Source organism: Aquarana catesbeiana, linkage group LG01 (assembly GCF_042186555.1).
Source record: "Aquarana catesbeiana isolate 2022-GZ linkage group LG01, ASM4218655v1, whole genome shotgun sequence".
NCBI lineage: Eukaryota > Metazoa > Chordata > Amphibia > Anura > Ranidae > Aquarana > Aquarana catesbeiana.
Genome location: NC_133324.1, coordinates 643,351,351 through 643,378,055, shown reverse-complemented (window position 1 = coordinate 643,378,055; position 26,705 = coordinate 643,351,351). Strand labels below are relative to the sequence as shown.

Here is a 26,705-nt window from a genome sequence, read left to right as displayed (position 1 = left end):
CTTAGACAATGAGATGCTGACAGATATGGAGATGCCGACGCCTTGAGGATCTTCTCTTTGATGGGCCGGAACTAGCTGACTCTTGCTGTAGTTGATAATTCACCCAAACTTTTGCAGAGTATCCACCAGATCACATGTGTCAAACACAAAGCCTCCAGGACATATCATCACTCCTGCAGCTTTTGCACCACATTCATCTCCACCCCACCTTGTCTCAGTAGCTTCTCTGTGCAGCAACGGACAGGCTTGTCTCTGTCCCCCGTCTCAGCAGAGAGGAGGACAGAAATCCTCCTACAGATCCTGCCGCTCTCTGTGTAGCTGCAGCACCCCCTTGTGTACGCCCCCTTGGTCTCAACATTCAGCAGACTCTGACAGCTGATTCCAGCCCTCCTCTGGCGCTCATCCAGACCCTGCATTTTCTGTTTCCCAGCACCACCCTCAGCTTCTTCCTGTCAGCAGCACAAGGTAAGGGTGATGCACTGTGATATAAGGAAGGGTGGGGGGCTCTTGACATCAGATGTAAGGGGGGTGTGCTCTGAACATCTGCTTATAATTATTATGAGAATAATACACTTCTATGTCAGGAAGGTCGCACACTGCCAGTATCATCCACAACAAACTTTATTGGAGACTACTCAGACAGAACACCATGGCAGAACCATGCTCTGCCTGAGCAATTTCCAATAAAGTTTCTTGTGGATGATACCAGCGGTGTGTGACCCTCATTTTCAAACTTGCATGATCTGCTACAGAATTGTGACTGGACTCCTTGCCAGTCTGCACCTGCCTTTCACAGCTTAAGTCTTAAGTTATTACTAAAACCAGTAATAATTGAATGCAGATCTATTATTTAATAAGATAAAGAGTAGATATATGTATATAGTTGTAATGTTTGTGCAGAATCACTGTGACCCTTAACTCCTTTCTCCTGATGCATGCTGGGGGAGGGGCTGTACTAGGAAGTCAGTCACGAGTGTGTGTGGGACTGGAAGCAGCCGCATGATACTTAGAGGGAGACCTGTTGTATTACGACTCCATGTAAGAATGTACATCACTTTCTGAGTGAGTATTAAACCCTTCCCTGGTTAAGAAGTGCATCCAGCCTGTGTGTAACTTGCTGAGCGCATAATGGCAGCATTGCTAGCAACACCCTGAGAGACCCCGTGTCGAAAGGACATAACAGTGGCGACGAGGATTGTGGATTTTAGTACACATGGCTTTCTTAGGGTTTATTCAACCATTTGATCCTGCTGCTGAATCCTGGAGCTCCTGGGTGGAGTGGCTGAAGCAGTATATGGCAGCAAATAGTGTGGCTGTAGAAAAGAAAGTTGCAGTTTTTCTCACAGCATTGGGTTAAGCTGCATATGGCACTCTCAGAGACCTAATTTCTCCAGACAAGCCGGCCTCTAAGCCCCTGCCTGAGTTAATTCAGAAGCTACATGAGCACTACAACCCAAAGCCAGTAGAAATCGCAGAGCGGTTTAAATTCTACAGTAGGAGGCAGCATGCCAAGGAGGACATAAAGACTTATATTATTGTTTTATGTAAACTAGCTGCCACTTGTCAGTTTGGAGACTACCTGCAGACAGCTCTCCGTGACATGTTTGTCATGGGACTCTGCTACCCAGCCATACAGAAATGTATACTCACAGAACCCGACTTGACTTTGACGATAGCCACGGACCTTGCTACGGTCATGGAGTTGGCTACACGGGACGCCACCCTACTGAAGGCGCCACCTGAATCTCCTGCAAGCCAGGGAGAAGAAATATTCCACACTGCTATCACCCGACACCAATGACACCAATGAAGAAAGTAGAAGCAGAGCTGGACCACCTATTGGCTGAAAAGATCATAACTAAAGTTGATAGAAGTGAATGGGCATCACCAATTGTGCCTGTCAAGAAAAATAATGGAGACAGAATTTGTGGGGATTTCAGGGTTGCCCTGAACAACCAACTTCTTGTGGATCAATTGCCCCAGTTGAAGACCTCCTAGTGTCAAAACGCGTTGGGCCAGCATTCCATGTACCCCACATTGCCTTCATTTTTTATTAGCCCTTTTTTTGTGATCACTTTTATTGTACCAGTGTCTGTTATTGACCTTTTATCATTAAAAACCATTTTGGTTTGACCTGCACCATTGGAGTCCTCCTCCTTCCCTTGTTTTTACATGACCATTTCTTGGAGCCTATGCGGGAACAGTTTGGGAGATGGCTATCTGGCTGGAGAGTACCTGGAGATTCCACAGACCAAGAGTTGGGGACATCACTCTGAACCTCTGAACTCTGGGTCCACTCTTCTTTACTTATCTTCTCTAAATCCTTAAAGTGGATCTTCAGTCATTTTCTCAACTTTCCATCTATTAAAACTTCTGCCCTTGTTGTTTTAACTTTGGATAGTAAAACATTTTATTTCTACCAATAAATACCTTATACAGCCCATTTCCTGTTTCTTGTCTGGTAAAAAGCCTAGCTCTATGACATCATGCACAGCTCTCTCTCTCACTCCCGTGAGAGTTTGCCGGGGGGGGAGTCATAAGAGGGCCAATGAGAGCTGCAAGGCTGGAGGTGTGACTGTGTAAATCCAGGAAGTGAACAGGCAGCAGCTTCAGCTGCCCACAGTTAAAATGGTTGGAGCCAGACTTAGTGGAGGGAGATTTCTGCAACATATTTGGCAAGTACAGAATCATAGTATATATAAAATAATATGCAAAGTGGTTGTAGGGAAGCTTCAGAATGGCAAAGATGTTTTTATTACAAATTATGTGAGCAGACTGCAGTTCCTCTTAAGGTTTCTTGGCTGTCTCTTGGCAACTTGAAGTTTCATGTTTCCACCTCAGTGCTTGACTATAGGGATAGTGTTCTTAGGGTCATAGTCAGCAGTTTTCTTCCTCCAGCGAGTCGAGTTAATGTCAGAGAGATTAATTTTGGTCTCATCTGACCACAGCACTTTCCCCAATCCTTCTCTGAATCATTTAGATGTTCACTGGCATGACTGTACATGTGCCTTCTTGAAGAGGGGGACTTGCCGTGTTTGGAGTAAGATAAATGCTGACTATGACCCTAAGAACACCATCCCTACAATTAAGCACGGAGGTGGAAACATGGTGCTTTGGGGCTGTTCTCTGCTAAAGGTACAGACCAACTTTGCTGTATTGAGGGGCCAATGGATGGAGCCATTTAGTGTAAAATCTTGGATGAGAACCTACTTTCCTCAGCCAGAACAGTGAAAATGTGTCATGGATGGGTCTTTCAGCATGACAATGACTCAAAACACACCGCCAAGGCAACAAAGGAGTGGCTCAAGAAAAAGCACATTAAAGCGGAGTTCCACACAAAAATGGAACTTCCGCTTTTCGGAACCCTCCCCCCCCTCCGGTGTCACATTTGGCACCTTTCAGGGGGGAGGGGGGTGCAGATACCTATCTAAGTCCCTCCGTGCTGTCTCCTGGGAAACACACAGCTCCCAGGAGATAGCGGGGACCAGTTACGATGCGCAGCGCGACTCGCGCATGAGCAGTAGGGAACCAGGAAGTGAAGCCGCAACGCTTCACTTCCTGATTCCCTCACCTAGGATGGCGGCGGCAGCTGCCGAGAACCGAGCGGGTTCTCGGCGTCGCCTGACGACATCGCTGGACCCTGGGAAAGGTAAGTGGCCATGTATTAAAAGTCAGCAGCTGCAGTATTTGTAGCTGCTGGCTTTTAATATTTTTTTTTTTAGGTTGATGTAGGTGGACCCCCGCTTTAAGTTCATGAAGTGGCCTAACCAGTCTCCAGACCTTAGTACTATAGAAAATTTATGGAGGGAGCTGAAGCTTCAAGTTCAAGTGACAGCCAAGAAATCTTAAGGATTTAGAGAAGATCTGTAAAGAGTGGACCAAAATCCCTCCTGAGATGTGTGCAAACCTGGTCACCAACTACAAGAAACGTCTTACCTCTGTGCTTGCCAACAAGGGTTTCTCCACCAAGTACTAAATCATGTTTTGCTTGGGAATCAAATTTACTCATTGAATGGCAACTCAATTTATAACATTTGTATCATGTGTTTTTTCTGGATTTTGGCTGATATTTTGCCTCTATCATTTAGCCATTTCAGACCCGGAAGATTTGGCTGCTCAATGACCAGGCCATTTTTTTGCGATACGGCACTGCGTCGCTTTAACTGACAACTGCGTGGTTGTGCGACGCTGTACCCAAACAAAATTGACGTCCTTTTTTTCCCACAAATAGAGCTTTCTTTTGGTGGTATTTGATCACCTCTGCGGTTTTTATTTTTTGCGCTATAAACAAAAGAAGAGCAACAATTTTGGAAAAAATATCTTTTACTTTTTGCTATAATAAATATCCCACATTTTTTTTCGAAAAAAAAAAATTTTTTTAGTTTAGGCCGATATGTATTCTACATATTTTTGGTAAAAAAAATCACAATAAGCGTATATTGATTGGTTTGCGCAAAAGTTATAGTGTCTACAAAATAGGGGATAGATTTTTGGCTTTTTTATTTATTTATTACTAGTAATGGCGGCGATCTGCGATTTTCATCAGGAATGAGATATTGTGGACAAATTGGACACTTTTGACACATTTTTGAGACCATTGACAATTATACAGCGATCAGTACTATAAAAATGCACTGATTACTGTATAAATGTCACTGGCAGGGAAGGGGTTAACACTAGGGGGCGATCAAGGGGTTAACTGTGTTCCCTAGTGTGTGTTCTGTGGGGGGATGGGACTGTCTAGGAGGAGAGAGAGATCTGTGTTCATACTTAGTATGAACACATGATCTCTCTCTACTCCCCTGAAAGAACCAGGATTGGTGTGTTTACACACACAGATCCCGGTTCTCGCTTTGCCACGAGCGATAGCGGGTGCCCAGCGGTCATCGCGCCTAAAATACACCTATGATAAAAATTATAGACGCTTCATTTCTTTGTAAGTGGGCAAACTTACAAAATCTGCAGTGGATCAAATAATTATTTTCCTCACTGTAGTTGCTTCATTTCAATAATACATGAAGTAAAAAAAAAAACTCCCAGAGGCCCCTGACCTTTCGTTTTTAATGCTATTCACTAGTACTGAAGGAGGAGTTTGAAGCAGAGCTTTAGACACCAGGAAAACTTTTTTTGAAAAAAGTTGAGAAGGATTAGAATGCCTGTCAGGATTTTATTGCTGTCTGTGTCCCTGTAACGGAGATTCACCCTCGCTATTTCTCCTATTTACTGTTATCACCAAAAATGAAAGAAGAACAGGAATAGCGGGGAAACCTTCTAATAGAGACACTAGCTCTGGTGACAATCAGGACTTTCCCTTTGCCCTGGTTCACATTGATACGATTTGACATGCGATTTGACATGCCAAATCGCATGTCAAATCGGCAGCAATTGCCGGTAATGGCACCGTCCTAATCGGTGCAATGCTGCATTTGCGGTACTGCACTGATTTCAAAACGTAGTTTCTGTGCTACTTTTTGTGATTTCGGGCTCTGATTTACATTGATAGGTTTCTGCACAGATGTCTCTGAAATCGCAGCCAAAATCGGGACTGACATGCCGGAGTGAAATCTTCACTGCCGGGCTTCATTCCCGCAGCTCATTGTGAACCTGGGCTTTGGGAGAGATTTCCTCACACTCCTGTTTTGGCTATGGGACAGGAAGTGAAGTGAAATCTCCCCAATTAAATTTACATGACAGAAAAGTGCCAAAATAAAAATGAAAAAAATAAAGTTTGCTTTATTTTTACTTTAACCCTTTTCCTGACACCTATGTATGTCATATGTCTATGAATAAAGAGAACCTGTCTAACCAAAATGATATCACATAGGAGACTTTTGGTCCCCTATGTGATAAAGATAAGTGAAAAAAAGTTACACCCAAGCACTTGACCCCCTTCCTCACAAAAAAAGAAATCTTTTGAGCCCACCCTGTCCTTGTGTAAACACAAACTTAAACACGCATGTCAGGTGTGCCTACATACAAAAACTTTGATTGTGGTGCACGTTCCACATTGCTCCACACTCTGGAGTGATAGCAATAATTCTAGGGCCATTATTTGTGGTGAACTGTAAACTGATGAACTGTAGCGGATATAACTGCTTGCCGACTAGCCGCCGTCATTATAATGCGGCAGGTTGGCACGGCTTCGCGAATCGCTGTAGGTGTACGTTGGCCGTTTTAAGAGCTGTAGGGGTTTACGTGCCCACGGCGCAATAAGGGAGCCGTTGCACGTGGCTGGCGGCCGCAATGTGCGCCGGCGACCTGTGACTGCTTCCCAGAGCGCCAGAATGGGGATCTGTCAATGTAAACAGACGGATCCCCATGCTGTCAGGGAAGTAGAGAGAGATCTGCTGTTCCTAATGATCAAGAACAGAGATCTCTCTCTACTCCCAGTCAGTCCCCTCCCCCCACAGTTAGAAACACCTCCCTAGGGAATACGTAACCCCTTGATCGCCCCCTAGTGTTAACCCCTTCCCTACCAGTGACATTTATACAGTAATCAGTGAGTGTCCGATCTGTCCACCAATCAATGTTGTAGTCTCACTAAAAATCGCAGATCACGCCATTATTATTAAAAAAAAAAAAAAAAATATATATATATATATATATATATATATATATATATATATATATATATATATATATATATATATATATATATATATATATATATATATATATATATAATAAAAATGCTGTAAAGATATCCCCTATTTTGTAGACACTATAACATTTCCTTAAACCAATCTATATATGCTTATTGCGATTTTTTTTTTTACCAAAAATATGTAGAAGAATACATATTGGCCTAAACTAAGGAAGAAATTCGTTTTTTTATATTTTTTGGGGAGATATTTATTATAGCAAAATATAAAAAAAATTTTTTTTCGAAAATTGTCACTCTTTTTTTGCTTAGCGAGGATCAAATACCACCAAAAGAAAGCTCTATTTGTGGGGGAAAAAAGGACATTAGTTTTGTTTGGGTACAGTGTCGCACAACAGCGCAATTGTCAGTTAAAGCGACGCAGTGCCTTATAGCAAAAAATGGCCTGGTCAGGAAGTGGGTAAATCCTTCCGGGGCTGAAGTGGTTAAAGAGTTGCTTGTAGAAACTGTGGGGTCCTGCCATTACGGGCATGATCAATTATAAGGCTTGATTTGATATGTTTGATATCTATTTACCTCATTTTTTACAGTTTAGCAAAAGATTTTTAAACGTGTGCAAAAGAAAAAAGGAACGGAAAAATGGCTCTGGCAGCAAAAGGGTTAAATTTAGTGCAATACATTTAAAGCTCATAAATAATCTGATATATCTATAATATATTATTCCTTTCATTAACATGGTTGCGAACAAGAGTCCCCTGATCTAGCTTATGCATGTACTACAACCTCCCTGCAGAGTGCGAATAAATGAACTTTTTTCTAAGTTTGATGTGCCTAATACAAGTGTAATGACAGTAAATCATAGCAAATCATAGCAGTAGAACAGGATGGCACATCCTGTTAGAGCACTGGAGTATGGAAGCATGTGCCAAAGGACCTGTCCACATGACGTGTGTTTTGGTCAAAGTGTTCTGGCATAACACAAATACAATTGCTATTTCAGTGACACAGTGCCTGGGAACCAATAACCATCTGCTAAAGGAAGCATGTGCACACCATAATGTACCCAACATGAAATGGTACCACACGTCAGCATTAACCACATTACAACCCCAGCAAAAATCCACAGTCACACTTTATGAAAGGCAATCAGTTCCAGCATGTACAGCAAACCTCCGAACATGACATGCCAAGGGAGAGCTCACACTATTCTATGGGAAATGTTATCTGCATACAGCAAGTCTTCTAACCTTAGAGCATAGCTATGCTCTGTTACTGACATTCCTGCCTGCTGGATGTATGGCTCTCATATGGGGCGGCTGGACTGGTCATAGATGGTCACAGACTAATTCTACAAGACTGAGGTACTGGTCACAAACTAATACTACAAGACTGAGGTACTGGTCACAGACTAATACCACAAGACTGAGGTACTGGTCACAGAATAATACTACAAGACTGAGGTACTGGTCACAGACTAATACTACAAGATTGATGTACTGGTAACAGACTAATACTACAAGACTGAGGTACTGGTCACAAACTAATACTACAAGACTGAGGTACTGGTCACAGACTAATACTACAAGACTGAGGTACTGGTCTCAGATTAATTCTATAAGGTTGTTGTACTGGTCACTGACTAATACTACAAGACTGAGGTACTGGTCACTGAATAATTCTATAAGGTTGTTGTACTGGTCACTGACTAATACTACAAGACTGAGGTACTGGTCACTGAATAATTCAACAAGACCAAGGTACTGGTCACAGAATAATACTAGAAGACTGAGGTACTGGTCACTGAATAATACAACAAGACTGAGGTACTGGTCACAGAATAATTCAACAAGACCGAGGTACTGGTCACAGAATAATACTAGAAGACTGAGGTACTGGTCACAGAATAATACTACAAGACTGAGGTACTGATCACAGAATAATACTACAAGACTGAGGTACTGGTCACAGAATAATACTACAAGACTGAGGTACTGGTCACAGACTAATACTACAAGACTGAGGTACTGGTTACAGAATAATACTACAAGACTGAGGTACTGGTCACAGACTAATACTACAAGACTGAGGTACTGGTCACAGACTAATACTACAAGACTGAGGTACTGGTCACAGATTAATATAATAGGACTGAGGTACTGGTCAAAGAATAATACTACAAGACCGAGGTACTGGTCACAGAATAATACTACAAGACTGAGGTACTGGTCACAGAATAATACTACATGACCGAGGTACTATTCACAGAATAATACTACAAGACTGAGGTACTGGTCACAGACTAATACTACAAGACTGAGGTACTGGTTACAGAATAATACTACAAGACTGAGGTACTGGTCACAGACTAATACTACAAGACTGAGGTACTGGTCACAGACTAATACTACAAGACTGAGGTACTGGTCACAGATTAATATAATAGGACTGAGGTACTGGTCAAAGAATAATACTACAAGACCGAGGTACTGGTCACAGAATAATACTACAAGACTGAGGTACTGGTCACAGAATAATACTACATGACCGAGGTACTATTCACAGAATAATACTACAAGACTGAGGTACTGGTCACAGAATAATACTACAAGACTGAGGTACTGGTCACTGAATAACACTACAAGACCGAGGTACTGGTCACACAATAATACTACAAGACTGAGGTACTGGTCACACAATAATACTACAAGACTGAGGTACTGGTCACTGAATAATACTACAAGACTGAGGTACTGGTCACAGACTAATACTACAAGACTGAGGTACTGGTCACAGACTAATACTACAAGACTGAGGTACTGGTCACAGACTAATATAATAGGACTGAGGTACTGGTCAAAGAATAATACTACAAGACAGAGGTACTGGTCACAGAATAATACTATAACGCCCCGTACACACGGTCGGACATTGATCGGACATTCCGACAACAAAATCCTAGGATTTTTTCCGACGGATGTTGGCTCAAACTTGTCTTGCATACACACGGTCACACAAAGTTGTCGGAAAATCCGATCATTCTGAACACGGTGACGTAAAACACGTACGTCGGGACTATAAACGGGGCAGTAGCCAATAGCTTTCATCTCTTTATTTATTCTGAGCATGCGTGGCACTTTGTGGGTCGGTTTGTGTATACATGATCGGAAATTCCGACAACGGATTTTGTTGTCGGAAAATTTTATAGCCTGCTCTCAAACTTTGTGTGTCGGAAAATCCGATGGAAAATGTGTGATGGAGCCTACACACGATCGGAATTTCCGACAACAAGGTCCTATCACACATTTTCCGTCGGAAAATCCGACCGTGTGTACGGGGCATAAGACTGAGGTACTGGTCACAGAATAATATAATAGGACTGAGGTACTGGTCCCAGAATAATACTACAAGACCGAGGTACTGGTCACAGAATAATATAATAGGACTGAGGTACTGGTCCCAGAATAATACTACAAGACCGAGGTACTGGTCACAGAATAATATAATAGGACTGAGGTACTGGTCCCAGAATAATACTACAAGACTGAGGTACTGGTCACAGACTAATACTACAAGACTGAGGTACTGGTCACAGACTAATATAATAGGACTGAGGTACTGGTCACAGAATAATACTACAAGACTGAGGTACTGGTCACAGAATAATATCATAGGACTGAGGTGCTGGTCACAGAATAATACTACAAGACTGAGGTACTGGTCACAGAATAATACTACAAGACTGAGGTACTGGTCACAGAATAATACTACAAGACTGAGGTACTGGTCACAGAATAATACTACAAGACTGAGGTACTGGTCACATACTAATACTACAAGACTGAGGTACTGGTCACAGATTAATACTACAAGACTGAGGTACTGGTCACACACTAATACTACAAGACTCAGGTACTGGTCACAGACTAATACTACAAGACTGAGGTACTGGTCACCTACTAATACTACAAGACTGAGGTACTGGTCACAGACTAATACCATAGGACTGAGGTACTGGTCACAGAATAATACTACAAGTCCGAGGTACTGGTCACAGAATAATACTACAAGTTCAAGGTACTGGTCACAGAATAATACTACAAGACCGAGGTATTGGACACAGAATAATACTACCAGACTGAGGTACTGGTCACAGGTTGATACTATAGGACTGAGGTACTGGTCACAGAATAATACTACCAGACTGAGGTACTGGTCACAGAATAATACTACCAGACTGAGGTACTGGTCACAGAATAATACTACAGGAGTGAGATACTGGTCACGGACTAATACTACAAGACCGAGGTACTGGTCACAGAATAATACTATAAGACTGAGGTACTGGTCACAGACTCAGGCTATGTTTCCACTAGTGCGACTTTTCATGCGACTTGGGACTGAAAAGTCGCATGACAAATTGTATCCCATGATTTCCAATGAGTACCGTTCATATCTGTGCGACTTCAAGTCGCAGCGACTTCAAAGTAGTCCCTGCACTACTTTGGTCCCACTTTGATGCGACTTGAGGTCCATAGATACAGGCATTGCTTCAAATCGCGGTAAAAAGTCGCGGTAAAATCGCGGTAAAAAATCGCAGCAAAATCGCGCGACTTTGGGGACGCACTAGTGGAAACATAGCCTAATACTATAGGACTGAGGTACTGGCCACAGAATAATACTATAGGACTGAGGTACCGGTCACAGAATAATACTATAGGACTGAGGTACTGGTCACAGAATAATACTATAAGACTGAGGTACTGGTCACAGAATAATACTACAAGACTGAGGTTCTGCTCACAGAATAATACCATAGAACTGAGGTACTGGTCACAGAATAATACCATAGAACTGAGGTTTTGGTCCCAGAATAATACTATAGAACTGAGGTTTTGGTCCCAGAATAATACTACAAGACTGAGGTACTGGTCACAGACTAATACTACAAGACTGAGGTACTGGTCACAGACTAATATAATAGGACTGAGGTACTGGTCACAGAATAATACTACAAGACTGAGGTACTGGTCACACAATAATATCATAGGACTGAGGTGCTGGTCACAGAATAATACTACAAGACTGAGGTACTGGTCACAGAATAATACTACAAGACTGAGGTACTGGTCACAGAATAATACTACAAGACTGAGGTACTGGTCACAGAATAATACTACAAGACTGAGGTACTGGTCACATACTAATACTACAAGACTGAGGTACTGGTCACAGATTAATACTACAAGACTGAGGTACTGGTCACACACTAATACTACAAGACTCAGGTACTGGTCACAGACTAATACTACAAGACTGAGGTACTGGTCACGTACTAATACTACAAGACTGAGGTACTGGTCACAGACTAATACCATAGGACTGAGGTACTGGTCACAGAATAATACTACAAGTCCGAGGTACTGGTCACAGAATAATACTACAAGTTCAAGGTACTGGTCACAGAATAATACTACAAGACCGAGGTATTGGTCACAGAATACTACAAGACTGAGGTATTGGTCACAGAATAATACTACAAGACTGAGGTATTGGTCACAGAATAATACTACCAGACTGAGGTACTGGTCACAGGCTGATACTATAGGACTGAGGTACTGGTCACAGAATAATACTACAAGACTGAGGTACTGGTCACAAACTAATACTACAAGACTGAGGTACTGGTCACAGACTAATACTACAAGACTGAGGTACTGGTCTCAGATTAATTCTATAAGGTTGTTGTACTGGTCACTGACTAATACTACAAGACTGAGGTACTGGTCACTGAATAATTCTATAAGGTTGTTGTACTGGTCACTGACTAATACTACAAGACTGAGGTACTGGTCACTGAATAATTCAACAAGACCAAGGTACTGGTCACAGAATAATACTAGAAGACTGAGGTACTGGTCACAGACTAATACTACAAGACTGAGGTACTGGTCACAGACTAATATAATAGGACTGAGGTACTGGTCACAGAATAATACTACAAGACTGAGGTACTGGTCACAGAATAATATCATAGGACTGAGGTGCTGGTCACAGAATAATACTACAAGACTGAGGTACTGGTCACAGAATAATACTACAAGACTGAGGTACTGGTCACAGAATAATACTACAAGACTGAGGTACTGGTCACATACTAATACTACAAGACTGAGGTACTGGTCACAGATTAATACTACAAGACTGAGGTACTGGTCACACACTAATACTACAAGACTCAGGTACTGGTCACAGACTAATACTACAAGACTGAGGTACTGGTCACGTACTAATACTACAAGACTGAGGTACTGGTCACAGACTAATACCATAGGACTGAGGTACTGGTCACAGAATAATACTACAAGTCCGAGGTACTGGTCACAGAATAATACTACAAGTTCAAGGTACTGGTCACAGAATAATACTACAAGACCGAGGTATTGGTCACAGAATAATACTACAAGACTGAGGTATTGGTCACAGAATAATACTACAAGACTGAGGTATTGGTCACAGAATAATACTACCAGACTGAGGTACTGGTCACAGGCTGATACTATAGGACTGAGGTACTGGTCACAGAATAATACTACCAGACTGAGGTACTGGTCACAGAATAATACTACCAGACTGAGGTACTGGTCACAGAATAATACTATAGGAGTGAGATACTGGTCACGGACTAATACTACAAGACCGAGGTACTGGTCACAGAATAATACTATAAGACTGAGGTACTGGTCACAGACTAATACTATAGGACTGAGGTACTGGTCACAGAATAATACTATAGGACTGAGGTACCGATCACAGAATAATACTATAGGACTGAGGTACTGGTCACAGAATAATACTATAAGACTGAGGTACTGGTCACAGAATAATACTACAAGACTGAGGTTCTGGTCACAGAATAATACCATAGAACTGAGGTACTGGTCACAGAATAATACCATAGAACTGAGGTTTTGGTCCCAGAATAATACTATAGAACTGAGGTTTTGGTCCCAGAATAATACTATAGAACTGAGGTTTTGGTCCCAGAATAATACTATAGAACTGAGGTTTTGGTCCCAGAATAATATTACAAGACTGAGGTACTGGTCCCAGAATAATACTACAAGACCGAGGTACTGGTCACAGAATAATATAATAGGACTGAGGTACTGGTCCCAGAATAATACTACAAGACTAAGGTACTGGTCACAGACTAATACTACAAGACTGAGGTACTGGTCACAGACTAATATAATAGGACTGAGGTACTGGTCACAGAATAATACTACAAGACTGAGGTACTGGTCACAGAATAATATCATAGGACTGAGGTGCTGGTCACAGAATAATACTACAAGACTGAGGTACTGGTCACAGAATAATACTACAAGACTGAGGTACTGGTCACATACTAATACTACAAGACTGAGGTACTGGTCAGAGATTAATACTACAAGACTGAGGTACTGGTCACACACTAATACTACAAGACTCAGGTACTGGTCACAGACTAATACTACAAGACTGAGGTACTGGTCACGTACTAATACTACAAGACTGAGGTACTGGTCACAGACTAATACCATAGGACTGAGGTACTGGTCACAGAATAATACTACAAGTCCGAGGTACTGGTCACAGAATAATACTACAAGTTCAAGGTACTGGTCACAGAATAATACTACAAGACCGAGGTATTGGTCACAGAATAATACTACCAGACTGAGGTACTGGTCACAGGCTGATACTATAGGACTGAGGTACTGGTCACAGAATAATACTACCAGACTGAGGTACTGGTCACAGAATAATACTACCAGACTGAGGTACTGGTCACAGAATAATACTATAGGAGTGAGATACTGGTCACGGACTAATACTACAAGACCGAGGTACTGGTCACAGAATAATACTATAATGCCCCGTACACACAGTCGGATTTTCCGATGGACAATGTCCGATCGGAGCGTGTTGTCGGAAATTCCGACCGTGTGTGGGCGCCATCGGACATTTTCCATCGGATTTTCCGACACACAAAGTTGGACAGCAGGAGATAAAATTTTCCGACAACAAGATCCGATCGCGTCAATTCCGACCGTGTGTGGCCTGTTCCGACGCACAAAGTGCCACGCATGCTCAGAAGAAATTCCGACACGGGAAAGCTCGTTCTGGTAAACGTAGCGTTCGGAATGGATACAGCACTTTTGTCACGCTGCAATGTTCAAAATGGTTTAATACAGCGCACTCTCTTCTTCTTTATAATGTGACAAGAATTAAGTAGTTTTGATGCTCATATTCACACACACTTCTCACAAACTTATTTCGTTACTATTTATCGGGATTCCCTCAATATATTTTGATTTCTCACATCTGACAACAAAATTTATTTTTTTTTTTTGGACTTTAATGTAGATTCTTTTTTTGTGTTTCTCTTTTTTATTTATTTTTTTTTTTTGGTGATTTTGATTTGTATTCCCGAAAATGTTTGTGTGTTTTTTGTGACAAGTTCCCACAACACCATTGATATGTTGTTCTATTTAATCTGTAGGAGATTGTTTGGTGTTGTTGTCTCCTGTTAATTTCACATTGTACTTTAGAAATGTACCTGAATCGTCACCAACAAACTGTCCTTTTTGGATGAAAACACACACAGGAGAGTAGAATTTACCCAAAAAAATTTTAGTAAGGGCTCACAACTAAACAAAGAGGGAGGCAACGCTGGAGAAACTGCAGAAGTGGGCGAAGCCTTGGACCCCCGGGGCAGACATCAATTATTTAAAACCAAAATTGGTGGCCTGAGGAGTCCATATCATAAGGGAGGGCAGTCTGGTCCAGAAGTCCCAGAGATCTGGAAAGCAGCAGATGACATCTGTGTCCCCAGGCTGTGGTCATACGAGAGACTGCAGCTTTTGTCAGACCAGACTGAACCCAGGGCAATCACTCTTTGGTCTTCCTTCCACGCTTCCTTACAGGCTTTGGCTGTGGTGGTGGAGTTGTGGCAGCAGGAGGAGGAGGAGGATCGTCGATCTCAATGACATCCGTCTTGTGTGTCAGTTCCCCACTCAACCCCTTACGTAGGACTTTATAAATCAGGTCCTCAGAGATCTTGCGTTGGCCCTCCTGCATGCCCTGCAATTTGGTGGCAGCCATGCAGGCAAAGGCCTCTTCAGGACTGGGGAAGGCTCTGAGGGACGCCGAAGCCTCCTGGATCAGCCTGTATGCTGAATCCTGCACGGGACTCGGAGTGGCCTTCCTGGCTAGTTTATATGGCAGGCGGAGGGGAGGGACCTGAGACTCAGTCAGGCTGCGACTTGTCCCAGGCTTCTCTTGGCTGACACTTAGCCCCGCCTCCTCCTGGCTGCCACTAATCCCCGCCTCCTCCTGGCTGACACTAATCCCCGCCTCCTCCTGACTGCCACATTCCACAGCCTCCTCCTGGCTGAGGTCTTCCTGTGTATGAAAAAGGGACATAGTTTTAGTTTTTTATTCATCAATCACACACAATTTTCACCTCCTGACTGCTGCAAATTGAATGTTAACAAATATAACAGACTATCCTTCTGAGCCCAGCAGTTTTCATTCTTTTCCCAATTTTGGGTGCCCACTACTGTCTATTGATATGTAAAGCACTTTTTTTAATCAGCAATTAGTGATCAATAATAACATCTAATAAACATCATTTATTTATTGACCAGAAATCTGTAGAAGAATGCTATACCTGACTCCAGCTGGGCTCCTCCACTTCTTCCTGGCTGGAAGGCCCAGGTTGGACATCGGAAGCCTCAGCTGGGGTGGAAGGAAGCGTGGAAGGAAGAGTAGAGAGGGATTCCCTGACTTCAGTGTGGTCTGACAGAAATCGCAGTCTCTCATAGTACCACAGCCTGGGGACATAAATGTCATCTGCTGCAGCTCCGGATCTCTGGGAATCTGTGACCTTCTTGCGCTCCCTTAGATAAGTGCTCCTCAGGCCAGCAATTTTAGCTTTTAAATAAGGGATGGTTGTTGTGGGGACCACCGGCTTCACCAACTCCAGCAGTTTCTCCAGCGCTGCCTGCCTCTTCTGTTTGTGATTATAGTGGGGGTGTCTCACTTGCCACAGACAGGGCAGCTCCCTGTATTTGTCTATGAACAGGGGCAGGAAATTGTGGTCGTTGAACCCATCCATTTTCTCTGTAAGACACAACACAAGACAAAGCCTAATGTCAGGCCAAACTCCCCTAATCTTGTTACAATATAGGCTTCCATTTCGAAGCAATATAGGCCCAAGTTTAGATCCTACCTTCGTTAGCACGATCGGCATCTCCGATGCTCCTTCCTCCGCTCACAGATCGTACGTAAGACGCGCGCGTTATGATTTATACACACTGCGCATGCGTATAACTCCGCCCGCCCCTGACGTTCTTTCTATTCTATTCCCCACCCCTTTTCGTTCGGCGCAGTGGGGGAAGAGCACATGGCGGATAGACAGCAGGATCATGCTAATTGTAGCAACGAGGAGGAGGAGGAGGAGGAAAGGCTGGAGCCTGAAACGTCCCGATCCAGAAAGAGATTAAAGGACTCAAATATGATCTTTATGTTTATTACGTTCATGCTGCTCCATGTGCTTTTAGGAACTGTTGTACAGTTTAAAATGGCAACTTTCATGTTCATGGGCACATTATTCGTTCGGATCACACATTGTTATTTCGGACTTTGGGGAGATGTTGGAGATGGTGGACATCCTGAAGAAGGCCGACTATGATGGAAAGTATGGGCCTTACCCCAACCCCAATGTCCGAAAGGCCAAGATCATGGTGAAAGTGGTCAGGAGTCTGCACCGGAAATTCGGGGTACGACGATCGAAAGATCAGCTCAGGAAGCGGTGGTCGGACCTGAAATTACGAGAACATGAGCAGTACAGAAAGATCCGGAGAGTGCTGCAAAAAAGTAAGTAGTTGTGCTGTGTTCCTATTCTTTATGTTTATTACGTTCGTGCTGCTCCATGTGCTTTTAGGAACTGTTGTACAGTTTAAAATGGCAACTTTCATGTTCATGGGCACATTATTCGTTCGGATCACACATTGTTATTTCGGACGATAAAATACCATTGTTTAGGCCATATGCATTTTGCCACCATTTTGACGCCCTATACTTGTCTTCAAAGAATTGGGTTGTGTAGATGGCTTTGTTACTAGAATGAAATGCAAACTAGATTCTGTGTAAGGAGAGGACACTGAGCAGCTGATTTCACATCTGGACACTGGAGCACTATAGTGTGGGACACAAGAACACCATTTTTATTAGGGGGGGCAAACAGGTGCTCCAGTGTATACTATAGGGGGGGCTACATCTGTGAAGCTTTTACCAAACAGGTAAAGTATTGCAGGTTGACAAAGGGCACTAAAAAAGCTACATCTTGGAACTCGGCTGAAATAGACAATTGTACCCCACTTCCAAGCAATGTTTCATCTTTCTAGTTCTGCCATTAAATATCTGTGTGCTAATTATACCATTTTTGTTTTACATAGGGGAGAAAAGACTCGGAGGACACCCCTCATCCGAGGAGACCAAAGCCCCCCCCCCTCTGGAAGAAGGGGAAATCCCCCCAACACAAGATGAGCAGGAGGATGAAGACGTGGTGGAAGTAGTTACCACAACAGGTGAGTGTCTGCGACCACAGGCTCAGATAAGAGATGGATTGCGGCATTTTTTTGAAACCTAATTTATTTTGGGGTTCCTCTCTTTTTAGGTGATCGTGAGGTTGTGGATGAAGATCCTTTCACATCAGAAAGTGCCCAGATCCTGATCGGGGAGATCATGGGGTGTAATTTACAATTGGAAAACATCAAGCAAAACATCAATGATGTTATTCCAAAATATAAAAACATCATTGATGTTTTGGGGCGAGTTTAAAACCCCTCCAAATCACTTTCTTCTTTTGTGTGCTACAATGTGCAAAATGTTTTTGTGATTTTTCCCAAAGCCAAATTTGGAGGATGCACACAGTGTGTCAACATGTGCTATCTGCCATCACGGGAGATCAATGGACGCGTTTTGGGGGTGCAACCCCTTCCTCAATAATAAAGTAGCGGTGAGGAAGGGCTTTCTCCCCCAAAACACGTCCCTTGATCCCCCGTGATGGCAGATAGCACATGTTGACATTGTGAAATTTGTGTGCATCTTCCAAATTTGGCTTTTCCAGGGGTGATTTCCCCCCATCTGAACGCAATATCGAACACAGTTCCTAAATACTCATGTCTGATATTGCCTTCCAGTTCTACCAAATGTGAACTTTGTAAGATCAAGATTTGTGTCTTTCTTGTGGGTTTTACACAGGCCTGTTTTCTATAAAATGGACATTTTGATTTTGGATAATGACACCACAAAAATTGGTATACAACAAACATGTTGGTTTGTCAGAAAAACCTTTGGTAAATGCACATGTGTGTGTGGATTATTGTCTCACGCTACAACACTTTTGGGGTGATGTAATTGTTGTTTTATGAGAAAATGGGGGTTATTTCCTAAGGGCAAATCCACTTTGCACTACAAGTGCAGTTTCAGTGCAGTTGCAAGTGCACTTGTAGTGAAAAGTGTCTTTGCATTTAGTAAATAACAGCCAACAGTGCTTTGTATAAGGTTACACAATCACGACATTTTCTGCACTCCACACATTTCTGTCAGGGTCAGCTAAAACAAACACAAGCAGTAAATGTCCACAAAGAAGATCCTGGGGGAGATGCCTGTCGAGAACTTGAGGTCCTGCAGGCTTCTCCCTGTGGCCAAATACCGCAAGGTAGCGACCAACCTCTGCTCCGGAGTGATGGCTTGCCTCATGCAGGTATCCTGCCTGCTAATATAAGGGGTCAGCAAAGCCAACAAACGGTGAAACACGGGGTCCGTCATCCTGAGAAAGTTCCTGAAATCATCAGGATTATTCTCACGGATCTCATGGAGCAAAGGCATATGAGAGAACTGGTGACGCTGAAGCAACCAATTCTTGGTCCATGAACTCCTCCCCACCCTGTTCATGGACTGGACTTGTGTCAAGGTCAGGACCCCAACACCAAGCCCCCGCACAGCACGAACTGTACGAGGAGTACGTATACGCAACATGGCTAGAAAACGGTCGGCTGCTCAGAACGAAGTAACAGAACGCACTGAAGAACAGCAAGGCCTGTGAAGAGCGACCTGAAAAACAGCAACGAGCAGGCAAGATCACACAGGAAACTCCGAAACGAACTGACTGCACGCACTGAAGAGCAGATACAAACCCACAAGCACAAACTGAACGGCAGAAAACGATCTGAAAGCCACGAGTCTGAAAAAGCGCGAATCGTCTCTCACCAAACTTTTACTAACACGAGATTAGCAAAAGGAGCCCAAAGGGTGCCGCGCTTGGTTCTGAACCGGCCTTTTCTAGTCTCGTCGTACGTGGTGTACGTGACCGCGTGGTTGTCGATCGGAAATTCCGACAACTTTGTGCGACCGTGTGTAAGCAAAACAAGTTTGAGCCAACATCCGTCGGAAAAAATCCTAGGATTTTGTTGTCGGAATGTCCGAACAAAGTCCGACCGTGTGTACGGGGCATAATGGTCACAGACTAATACTATAGGACTGAGGTACTGGTCACAGAATAATACTATAGGACTGAGGTACCGGTCACAGAATAATACTATAGGACTGAGGTACTGGTCACAGAATAAAACTATAAGACTGAGGTACTGGTCACAGAATAATACTACAAGACTGAGGTTCTGGTCACAGAATAATACTATAGAACTGAGGTTTTGGTCCCAGAATAATACTATAGAACTGAGGTTTTGGTCCCAGAAAAATATTATAGAACTGAGGTTTTGGTCCCAGAATAATACTACAAGACTGAGGTACTGGTCACAGACTAATACTACAAGACTGAGGTACTGGTCACAGACTAATATAATAGGACTGAGGTACTGGTCACAGAATAATACTACAAGACTGAGGTACTGGTCACAGAATAATATCATAGGACTGAGGTGCTGGTCACAGAATAATACTACAAGACTGAGGTACTGGTCACAGAATAATACTACAAGACTGAGGTACTGGTCACAGAATAATACTACAAGACTGAGGTACTGGTCACAGAATAATGCTACAAGACTGAGGTACTGGTCACAGAATAATACTACAAGACTGAGGTACTGGTCACATACTAATACTACAAGACTGAGGTACTGGTCACAGATTAATATTACAAGACTGAGGTACTGGTCACACACTAATACTACAAGACTCAGGTACTGGTCACAGACTAATACTACAAGACTGAGGTACTGGTCATGTACTAATACTACAAGACTGAGGTACTGGTCACAGAATAATACTACAAGTCCGAGGTACTGGTCACAGAATAATACTACAAGTTCAAGGTACTGGTCACAGAATAATACTACAAGACCGAGGTATTGGTCACAGAATAATACTACCAGACTAAGGTACTGGTCACAGGCTGATACTATAGGACTGAGGTACTGGTCACAGAATAATACTACCAGACTGAGGTACTGGTCACAGAATAATACTACCAGACTGAGGTACTGGTCACAGAATAATACTATAGGAGTGAGATACTGGTCACGGACTAATACTACAAGACCGAGGTACTGGTCACAGAATAATACTATAAGACTGAGGTACTGGTCACAGACTAATACTATAGGACTGAGGTACTGGTCACAGAATAATACTATAGGACTGAGGTACCGGTCACAGAATAATACTATAGGACTGAGGTACTGGTCACAGAATAATACTATAAGACTGAGGTACTGGTCACAGAATAATACTACAAGACTGAGGTTCTGGTCACAGAATAATACTATAGAACTGAGGTACTGGTCACAGAATAATACCATAGAACTGAGGTTTTGGTCCCAGAATAATACTATAGAACTGAGGTTTTGGTCCCAGAATAATACTATAGAACTGAGGTTTTGGTCCCAGAATAATACTATAGAACTGAGGTTTTGGTCCCAGAATACTACTACACACTGAGGTGGCAGTCACAGACTCATACTATTGGAATGAGGTTCTGGTCCCAGAATAATAATATAAGACTGAGGTACTGATCACATAATAATACTATAGAACTGAGGTACTGGTCACAGAATAATACTACACACTGAGGTGCCGGTCACAGACTCATACTATTGGAATGAGGTTCTGGTCCCAGAATAATACTATAGGACTGAGGTACTGATCACATAATAATATTATAGAACTGAGGTACTGGTCACAGAATAATACTATAGAACTGAGGTTCTGGTCACAGAATAATACTATAGAAGTGAGGTTCTGGTCACAGAATAATACTATAGAACGGAGGTACTGGTCACAGAATAATACTATAGAACTGAGGTACTGGTCACAGAATAATACTTTAGGACTGAGGTACTGATCACATAATAATACTAAAGAACTGAGGTTCTGGTCACAGAATAATACTATAGAACTGAGGTTCTGGTCACATAATAATACTATAGAACTGAGGTACTGGTCACAGAATAATACTATAGAACTGAGGTACTGGTCACAGAATAATACTATAGAACTGAGGTACTGGTCCCAGAATAATACTATATGACTGAGGTACTGATCACATAATAATACTAAAGAACTGAGGTTCTGGTCACAGAATAATACTATAGAACTGAGGTTCTGGTCACAGAATACTATAGAACTGAGGTTCTGATCACAGAATAATACTATAGAACTGAGGTTCTGGTCACAGAATAATACTATAGAACTGAGGTACCGGTCACAGAATAATACTATAGAACTGAGGTACCGGTCACAGAATAATACTATAGAACTGAGGTACTGGTCACAGAATAATACTATAGGACTGAGGTACCGATCACATAATACTATAGAACTGAGGTACCGGTCACAGAATAATACTACACACTGAGGTGCCGGTCATAGACGCATACTATAGGACTGAGGTTCTGGTCACAGAATAATACTATAGAACTGAGGTACTGGTCACAGAATAATACTATAGAACTGAGGTACTGGTCACAGAATAATACTATAGAACTGGGGTACTGGTTACAGAATAATACTATAGAACTGGGGTACTGGTTACAGAATAATACTATAGAACTGGGGTACTGGTTACAGAATAATACTATAGGACTGAGGTACTGATCACATAATAATACTAAAGAACTGAGGTTTTGGTCACAGAATAATACTATAGAACTGAGGTTCTGGTCACAGAATAATACTATAGAACTGAGGTACTGGTCCCAGAATAATACTATAGGACTGAGGTACTGATCACATAATAATACTATAGAACTGAGGTTCTGGTCACAGAATAATACTATAGAACTGAGGTACTGGTCATAGAATAATACTATAGAACTGAGGTTCCGGTCACAGAATAATACTATAGAACTGAGGTACTGGTCCCAGAATAATACTATAGGACTGAGGTACTGATCACATAATAATACTATAGAACTGAGGTTCTGGTCCCAGAATAATACTATAGGACTGAGGTACTGATCACATAATAATACTATAGAACTGAGGTTCTGGTCACAGAATAATACTATAGAACTGAGGTACCGGTCACAGAATAATACTATAGAACTGAGGTACTGGTCACAGAATAATACTATAGGACTGAGGTACCGATCACATAATAATACTATAGAACTGAGGTACCGGTCACAGAATAATACTATAGAACTGAGGTACCGGTCACAGAATAATACTATAGAACTGAGGTACTGGTCACAGAATAATACTATAGGACTGAGGTACTGATCACATAATAATACTATAGAACTGAGGTACTGGTCACAGAATAATACTATAGGACTGAGGTACTGATCACATAATAATACTATAGAACTGAGGTACTGGTCACAGAATAATACTATAGAACTGAGGTACTGGTCACAGAATAATACTATAGGACTGAGGTACTGATCACATAATAATACTATAGAACTGAGGTACTGGTCACAGAATAATACTATAGGACTGAGGTACTGATCACATAATAATACTATAGAACTGAGGTACTGGTCACAGAATAATACTATAGAACTGAGGTACTGGTCACAGAATAATACTATAGGACTGAGGTACTGATCACATAATAATACTATAGAACTGAGGTACTGGTCCCAGAATAATACTATAGGACTGAGGTACGGATCACATAATAATACTATAGAACTGAGGTTCTGGTCACATAATAATACTATAGAACTGAGGTACCGGTCACAGAATAATACTAAACACTGAGGTGCCGGTCACAGACGCATACTATAGGACTGAGGTTCTGGTCACAGACTATGTGACTGCTGTTCAGATTTCATGATCCAAGTGTGCACTTACCTGTAGAAGCAGCAAGTTGTACGCTCGTGCCGTGCACCTCCAGTCAGCCTCTGTCCGTCCTCCAGCCTGTGCTGTGTCTCCGTGTCTGGCTCTTTCCTCTGCAGCTCCCACTAGTGATTGAGGATCTGTCTTCCTCCTCTCCTCTCCCAGTCACACACAGCCGTGTACAGCACAGCGGCTCCTACACACAGCTCTCGGGGCTCATGTAACCTACAGTAAAACCCTATGTAAGGAGAAGGGGGTTTCTTATCGCCATGTACAGCATACACGACACTTCTTAGCCAATTTTCTTCCCTTTGCTTGCATTGTGTCATCCCAGCTGTGTTATCAAACTCTATACAGAGCTCTAGAAATCATGGGGCCCCATGTTGGAATGGCCCCTCAGCTCACTCTCTCTGTAGCTGGGGTAGGCTCTCCTCAGACAATGTGACATTTCATATAATAATCATTTAGTTATATTTTTGCTGTTTTTCTAAAAAAAACAAATATTGTACATTCACTTTTGAAAGCCACACTGAGCGCTCTGTATACTTTGTTTCTCCAGGACCTATGGAGTTCTATAGCAGTCCTATAGCAGGACCTATGGAGTCCTACAGCAGGACCTATGGAGTCATGTAGCAGTCTTATAGCAGGACCTATGGAGTCCTATAGCAGGACCTATGGAGTCCTGTAGCAGTCCTATAGCAGGACCTATTGAGTCCTATAGTAGGACCTATAGAGTCCTATAGCAGTCCCTATAGAGTCCTATAGCAGGACCTATGGAGTCCTATAGCAGGACCTGTGGAGTCCTGTAGCAGTCCTATAGCAGGACCTATAGAGTCCTATAGCAGGACCTATGGAGTCCTAGAGCAGGACCTGTGGACTCCTGTTGCAGTCCTATAGCAGAACCTTTGGACTCCTGTAGCAGTCCTATAGCAGGACCCATGGAGTCCTATAGCAGTCCTATAGCAGGACCTATGGAGTCCTATAGCAGTCCTATAGCAGAACCTTTGGAGCCCTATAGAAGTCCTATAGCAGGACCTATGGAGACCTATAGCAGGACCTATGGAGACCTATAGCAGTCCTATAGCAGAACCTATGGAGTCCTATAGCAGGACCTATGGAGTCCTGTAGCCGTCCTATAGCAGGACCTATGGAGTCCTGTAGCAGTCCTATAGCAGGACCTATGGAGTCCTATAGCAGGACCTATTGAGTCCTATATTAGGACCTATAGAGTCCTATATCAGGACCTATGGAGTCATGTAGCAGTCCTATAGCAGGACCTATGGAGTCCTATAGCAGTCCCCATGGAGTTCTATAGCAGTCCCTATAGAGTCCTATAGCAGGACCTATGGAGTCCTATAGCAGGACCTATGGAGTCCTGTAGCAGTCCTATAGCAGGACCTATGGACTCCTGTAGCAGTCCTATAGCAGGACCTATAGACTCCTGAAGTAGTGCTATAGCAGGACCTATGGGTTCCTGTAGCAGTCCTATAGCAGGACCTATGGACTCATGTAGCAGTCCTATAGCAGGACCCATGGAGTCCTATAGCAGTCCTATAGCAGGACCTATGGAGTCCTATAGCAGTCCTATAGCAGAACCTATGGAGCCCTATAGCAGTCCTATAGCAGGACCTATGGAGACCTATAACAGGACCCATGGAGACCTATAGCAGTCCTATAGCTGGACCTATGGAGTCCTATAGCAGTCCTATAGCAGAACCTATGGAGTCCTATAGCAGAACCTATGGAGTCCTGTAGCAGTCCTATAGCAGGACCTATGAAGTCCTATAGCAGTCATATAGCAGGACCTATGGAGTCCTATAGCAGGACCTATCGAGTCCTATATTAGGACCTATGGAGTCCTATAGCAGGACCTATGGAGTCATGTAGCAGTCCTATAGCAGGACCTATGAAGTCCTGCAGCAGTCCTATAACAGGACCTAGGGAGTCCTATAGCAGTCCCCAATGGAGTCCTATAGCAGTTCCTATAGAGTCCTATAGGATGACCTATGGAGACCTATAGCAGGACCTATGGAGACCTATAGCAGTCCTATAGCTGGACCTATGGAGTCCTATAGCAGTCCTATAGCAGAACCTATGGAGTCCTATGGCAGGACCTATGGAGTCCTGTAGCAGTCCTATAGCAGGACCTATGAAGTCCCATAGCAGTCCTATAGCAGGACCTATGGAGTCCTATAGCAGGACCTATCGAGTCCTATATTAGGACCTATCGAGTCCTATATTAGGACCTATGGAGTCCTATATTAGGACCTATGGAGTCCTATATTAGGACCTATGGAGTCCTGTAGCAGTCCTATAGCAGGACGTGTGAAGTCCTGTAGCAGTCCTATAGCAGGACCTAGGGAGTCCTATAGCAGGACCTAGGGAGTCCTATAGCAGTCCCTATAGAGTCCTATAGGAGGACCTATGGAGTCCTATAGCAGGACCTATGGAGTCCTGTAGCAATCCTATAGCAGGACCTATGGAGTCCTATAGCAGGACCTGTGGAGTCCTGTAGCAGTCCTATAGCAGGACCTATGGACTCCTGTAGTAGTCTTATAGCAGGACCTATAGACTCCTGTAGTAGTCCTATAGCAGGACCTATGGGTTCCTGTAGCAGTCCTATAGCAGAACCTATGGAGCCCTATAGCAGGACCTATGGAGACCTATAGCAGGACCTATGGAGACCTATAGCAGTCCTATAGCAGGACCTATGGAGTCCTACAGCAGTCCTATAGCAGAACCT

The 26,705-nt window shown here is 42.9% G+C and overlaps 1 protein-coding gene across 14 annotated transcripts in view; it reads right to left on the bottom strand.

Moving 5' to 3' along the window:
• The window catches only part of BMPR1B (bone morphogenetic protein receptor type 1B), a 700,361-nt gene extending 676,113 nt beyond the window's left edge, over window positions 1–24,248 (bottom strand). For 13 of the 14 annotated variants that reach the window (XM_073601124.1, XM_073601147.1, XM_073601126.1 and 10 more), the window contains exon 1: window positions 23,978–24,245. The gene's annotated coding sequence lies outside the window, so the exon portion shown is untranslated. Of the gene's footprint in view, window positions 1–23,977 lie in introns of all 14 variants that reach the window. The other variant, XM_073601167.1, reaches the window with a different exon arrangement.
• Window positions 24,249–26,705: the final 2,457 nt, after the last annotated feature.